Genomic DNA, 6,880 nt, shown 5'->3' on the forward strand with positions numbered 1-6,880 from the left:
AAAGCTATTGTTAGTGCAGTCGATGTGTGTGGCAAGGACTGGCCCGTTTCAGCATTCCCTAACAAGCAACAAGTAGCTGAGTATGTCAGGCCACTATTCTTCTCATCTCTCTCTCACTCTCACTCCCACTCTCTCTCACTCCCACTCTCTCTCTCACACACACACACACACACACACACACACACACACACACACACACACACACACACACACACACACACACACACACGTCAGTTTCTCTTCTGCACTGTTTACACCCAAACAAATGATACTGCTCGCTGCTTTGCTAATAAGGTCCGTACTAAGAAGAGCTTAGCATTAGCTACAGAAAGTAGTGTTCACCGTGAACTATATGGCCAATGCCATATTGTTCATGTTTTGTTTGTCTGGACTGGAGACCAGTCTGCAACCATCTCTGCGATTGCTTTGGTCACTGGCAGGTTGCTGCTATCGCCTGTAGTTTGCATGGATGACATCAACTTGTTCCAAAGCTATTGGGTAAGTGGGAGTGAAACCAAAAGGTACAGCACAAACCGCAAATAGGGACTGTTTATGTTTAGTGTGAGTTGTGGATTTTGAAACGTGCTGGTTGCAGCGCTGAGACGCACTTTTACTTTGAAGGTGACCATTCTCTATTTGCCATTTGTGCACTTCACTATCGCTTAGCTAGTAGCTAGCCAGCGTTTGCTAACAAACTGACACCTTCAGCAATTTCTTACCATCTAGTTGGAGAATAAATATTTTTACTTCGAAAATGGTGTTAGAAGTATAACATCCAAGCAAAAATAATAATAAATTTAAACTTTATAACTTATTACATTTATTATTTACTATATTTGGATTAGAAGGTGGGATGCTAAGACTAGCAAGCTTGATTAGCAAGCTACATCCATAAACTGCATTGCTGTAACACACTGTCATACAATTATAGACAGAAACTCTATAATTTCACTCACCCAAACTGGAGTTCTTGGGATCCCTTACATCAACCCACAGTATTTGTCAGAAAATTTTATTAGAAACGCTTCAAGTGCGGCTAACACTAGCAACAGTAGTCTAGTTTAGTTCCTAGACTTAGCTAAGAGGAGGACAAGTATGCAGCTAGCAACAGCCCTCAGTATCAGCATACCTTGTGTATTTAGTGCCAGGCTGTAAGTATGTTTTCTGCATTTCAGTATGGAAGTATATGACTATAGTATCCCTTTTAGAGCCAGCATCAAGTGGCCACAGTTTTTGGCACATGCTCATTTGCTTAGTTTTTCAGGCCCAGAACAAGCTGGCACTAGGTGCACACAGCTTAAACACACCACTGTGACTCCATTGAACCATAAATGTACATTGCTCTGGGAGTGGGAGCTAATGTGATGGCTTCCTATTTCAGGAGGTCTAACTGGAGCTGAGGTCATTAAATCATGTCCAGAGGTAGTGGGTTGGTTTTTGTGTACTGGTTTGCCACTCACTTAAAACACATTGACAAATATAGCCTTTATGAAGCTGGGCTTTATTGCAGGACTCTCGGGCTAGACTGCGTTAATTGAAGCTAAGGGTAGTAAACTGGAAATTTCATGATTCTAGATATACCCTGCACACATTTGGAATTAAATGATTAAACAGACGGAAAATAAACTGCGCTGCTATTAATCATACTGTAAATTAGTACAGCAACGATGCTTGTCAATTATCTGTGTTTGTTTTGCCCACAAAAAGGCTTTAATGCATTATAGGGTGATTAAACAAAGCCTACATTAGATCAGAGATTATTTGACAGAGAAGCATGACTCAGATTTTCCAGACATGAAACACCAAGGGCAACTTCAGCAAAAATATTACAGTCTAAGTGCAACCATCTGTGTGTGTTTGCGTGTGTGCACGCAAGCGTGATGCAGCACTCATCATCTGTGTGTGCTCCCATAGTAAACAGTGTTTGAGGGTCCTGCCATGGCAGCCACTTCCACATCTTTGTGCTCCTGTAAAGCTCCCAGGATTGTCTGTTCAGACACAGTTCTATATTACATAAGGTGTAAAGAAAAATTTAGTGTCTCGGACGTCACAGAGTGCCAGTGTTTTCACCAGAAACAAGCTGAGAAGGTCAGACAGGATTTCCCTCACCGGTAGCAGTTGGCTACACAAATATCAACCTGAAAACAAACATGTTATTGGAGAGAGGGCCACAGGAAAGCTGGACAAAGAGTCTGTGACGTGGCAGCTGAAAATAAATCCCATTTCCCATCACTCACTAGACGTTAAAGCCTTCCTGATGAATGGCATTTTGTTTGGTTCTCAAGACTCAGAAATGACCACCTTGGCAACGCATAGAAACACACAAAAGCACAGACAGGCTCTGTGATTAATGATTAATCAGTCTGTCTTGATTGAGCTACTTCCCTGATCACTGTTAGAGAAACAATCCAAATAACCTGCAGCCTAATTTTTAGTTTGTTTGCATGGTTTTTAAATTAATTAGATTCAACGCTGGATTTCCTTTCCTCTGAGTACCCCTAAAATAATTCCTGATGACAGGTGAATTATTTGCTCTTCCTGTTGCACAATGAGGTTTTTTTTTTTTCCCCCCCATAAAAGAAGTAAAGACTCTTTATGTTTCCTCACATTGTTTGCAGTTAAAGGGATAGGCCTTAGCTCAAGGAGCAGGATCTGTAAGATTGCAATACAAGCGTGAGGACATTTTATTAGGATTACACGTTATTTCCAAAGTCCAATCAAATCCAGGGTGGGATGTGAAAATGTGTTTCTCCTGTGGCTGCCAGGAGCAAAATAGTTTTACATAAGCTGGAAAAATTACTTTGATTTGCCTCTTACAGCAAATTTTAACTGAAATGATTGTGCTGCCATCTAGTGGTGCACATGGCCAGTGGCAACCCCCGCTAGAGTGGGGGTGAACTCCATGTGTCCATGATCCAACACAGCTGATTTAATGGCTAAATTACCTCCTCAACAGACTGAGAGTGGAGAAGTCACTTGGATGAGTGACAAAACGTTTCTCCCACTGAAAACGCTACGTCCACATGAACAGAATCAACCTTTTTGGGCTCCTCAACATGTCTTCAAGTTCTCCAGAGGCCTGGTAATGAACTAATGATTCAGGTGTGTTGGCCCAGGGTGAAATATATAAAATCTGCAGGACAACGGCCCTTGAGGCCTGGAGTTTCTCACCTCTGCGCTAATGGAAAGCATAAAACTGGTGAGACTTTTTGGGGACAATGTGACAACACAGATTTTTCGCTTGAAAGAAACACACAAAGGGGGATAAACACTGCGTCCACTTGCTGCTTCTGTCGTTTTTAGCTGCATGAAAGTGAAAAATATAAGATTTGGAGCTGTTTTCATTCTTTGTAATGTTTTCTTTCAGACTAGTGGAGGGAAAATGTCATTAGATGTTTATTTTAAACACTTGATGTGTCTTTGCCAATATATACAAATTATGAATGCACGGTTATTAAGATAATACCTCAGCTGTACTATTTTTTTTTTTTTTTTTTAAGCATGAAACTTAAAAACCCCCCCGATTACTTTATAATATAAGTCATCACTTGGGGAAGTCTCATTGTGACTTCTGATTTTAAAAGTTACATAAAGGCCTAGATTTTATTATAAATGTATAAATTTTGAGTAAATAGCTCTAAGACAAAGCGAGCAGTCTCTTCTTCAGCAGCTCTTAAATCGAAGAAACATTCCAGCTTTATTCCTGCCTTTTTATCAGTCAGTACCTTAGAACCAGTACCTTGGAACTTGGGTTAATATCACAGTCTGCTTTTCTAATTAACAGGACGATCAACACACCTTTTTCCGACTTTGCACACTTCCGCATAACATTTATTATCATTTAATTGAAAGGATTCAGGATTATGAGGCGCTGCAGAGTAAAGAGTTTGAGGTAATAAAGTGTGCTGTGTTTGAATCTGTGATTACAGCAAGTCCACACTTATAACAGCAGAGTTTGATTTATTTATCAAACTTGTGATAAATCACAACTAAGTTCATCTGCAAGGGTTCATTTTTTTTCATCATTACTCAGACTCACACCTGATGTTTCCAGGTACTTCAGTGGTTCCATCAAAGTCATTTTTCTTGACCTTGTTTAGATAATAGGTCATCACTGCACCAGATACATATTCATCCCATTTGCTAAGACAGGAGGCAGCAATCACAATTTTCCCCGGGTTAGGACCGTTGGTGGGCATGGAGACTCCATAGTATCTCTTTGAACAGGATTTCTGAGAAATGCAGATGGTTGAGGAGACCAGAAAATGTGGAGCTTGGTCTTTGATGAGTTCTTGCAGACTCTGCTTAATTTGCTCTTCATTCTCTGGATTATTCAGCAGGACAATCTGGAAACGGTTACAGATACAGTCAACTGCCAACTAAGATCTGCTAGAAATTAAATTCCAGTCATTAAAATGAAAGTAAGTGCTTTTTAAAAAAAAAAAAAAAAAATTCATACATACCATTTACTAATTTTATTTTTTAACAGTTGCTTATTTTCAGTGAATTAAGAATAGATGGATTTATGCCTAATTAGAACTGTGTCAACGAGTGTAGCTTTAATGTTATTTAGAAATATAAGGATATAAGCTTATTAGGTTCATAATTGGTTAGCTTTTGTGTTACTGTGTTTAAATTAAGGGTGATGTAATTCATTTAAAAGTGAAATGTTGCGATTGTGTCAATGAAATAAAAAAAGAAAAAAAGAAAAGAAACCTGTGTGTCTGCACAGGTTGAACATTTTTATACTAAATTTAATTGCATAACAACACCACATGCAATAATAAAAATGATAGCATTACTGCTGTTCTTTTCCCACATTTTCTATCAGTTAAATAAATCTATCGCTATTGCTATGACTGCGGCCACATCGCTGGTGTTAAATCATGGTGTGCGTACAAGTTTAAACTTTAAGCTGTGATGTTTTGTACTGGCTAGAGACACGTAAGGTTTGTTTCTTGAGGACATAAATGAGGCCATTACTTTTTATTATACACAGGGAGAGACAATTTTAATTGTTATCTCAGACTTGAAATCAAAAACGTAATCTGTCAAAGCATCTGCTGAATGCAATCCTTGTATAAGAAGATGTCAACATTATGGATATTTGCACATCCATGAACTCCACAGTAATAAAGAGTATCACCTCCCTGGAGTTGTGTTGATATCCTCAAGGATCTAAGTCCAGTATTGACATTCAGTCTTTTAGCTTTGTGTTTGCAATCTACAGATCCTTTAAAAAGTGCCCGACTCTTCACTGTTTGTTGCTGAAACATAATGTACACTAGGTTTTTCAGCTTTTGAATTCATCAGTATGAAAGTACTCTGCACTATACATGACATGAAACTGGAGGCTCTGCCGGGGAAGCTGAGTCAGATAAAAGTCGAAAGGCCTGGGATATTTTTTTTCTTTAAGCCTGACAAAATATCCCTGATGATTTCTTCTTGGGGAAAAAAGGGAGGTTTGTTGATTTTTCCCAGAAAGAAGATGCTGTGAAGAGTCTGCTAAGTGAAAGCACATGAATTCATTGTTAAATTACAGATTGCACAATGGTCCTGTTTCCAAAGCTTGCAGTTTAACCCGCCTTGTCCATTAAGCGTTCCTTCCACCTCTTACTTCCTTGAGGCATGTTACACCACTCCTGCATCTGTTTCAGTATCTTGAAGGCAGAAATGTCACGGTTCTGGGTCCGTTGGACCCAGTATTTTGAGTTTATTATATTTCGGTTTAATTCTGCTTCATGGATTGTTTTCTTATTCTTGTAGTGATGACGATTATTATTTCTTGTTTCTGTTTATCCGTGCTTAAGGATTTGTTCTCAGTTATATCTCACGTTTAGTTTAGTTCAGGTTCCATGTGTCATTCTCTGTCTGTCTGTCTCTCAGTGTAAAGTCTGCATGCTTGTTTAGTAATTCATGTTTCCTGTTTTATTGTGAAAGTCTTTGTCTTATGTTACTGTGTGCAGCTTGGTTCCCCCCGTCTCGTTAACCCTGATCTCTCCCAGCTGTGTCTCCCTCCTGTTGCCCATTCGCTGATTACCACCCTGTGTATATTAGCCCTGTGTTTTCCTGTGCTCAGTGTCGCGTCGTACCCTCAGACCCTGCCTGTGTGTGCCTGCTTGGTTTCATGCCAGCAATAAAAGCTGTGGTTTTAGTTACATTTCGTCTCTGAGTCCTGCATTTGGATCCACATTTCCACCTGCCCGCACACAGAGCCCTGACAAGAAATGCCTTCAAGTAGTGATGGCCAAATGAAGCTTTCCGAAGCACTGAAGCTTGTATTGAAAAACGGTTCATTACTCGAAGCTTTTCAACACAGTCCTCTCCGGTGACATCTGGTGGTGAAAATTTTGAAGAGCAGCTTGAATCTGCAAAATAAAACGGACTGCTCAATTATCACTGCTCACTCAAGAGTGGAGTTCTCTCTGATATTGGGCCACCGTTCCGTTGCTTTGAACATGTAATTGGTTTTGTTTTCTCGATTGGGGGGCTGAAAAAAATGTAATGCGTATTTGCGTAATACATTTTGATCAATAAACTTTCCCTATTTAAACATGCACTATGGTGGCCTTTCTTTGCTCATAACTCCTTGATGTTGGTAAATACAATAAGTGAGCAATATATATAATATACATATGATAATGCACAGCACATTATGGAGTATGCCCCTGCTGTGAAGTCCTGCCTCCATCTACTTGTCGTTTAATCACTGGACAGCTGGACAGGTTCATACAAAATATTAGATTAGGCCAATTCCTATACATATTTTTGACCTAGGGGTGGGATTGATTGTGAACTGGAAAGGGAAAATGCTTAGGGAGCTGAGTACGGCTGCATCGTCACTGATTTGTAGAATCATTTTGATTCGATACAGGATCCG

Source organism: Rhamphochromis longiceps, linkage group LG22 (assembly GCF_057381845.1).
Source record: "Rhamphochromis longiceps isolate RC_006_pf linkage group LG22, R_longiceps_female_GT1.1, whole genome shotgun sequence".
In the NCBI taxonomy this organism is placed as follows: domain Eukaryota; kingdom Metazoa; phylum Chordata; class Actinopteri; order Cichliformes; family Cichlidae; genus Rhamphochromis; species Rhamphochromis longiceps.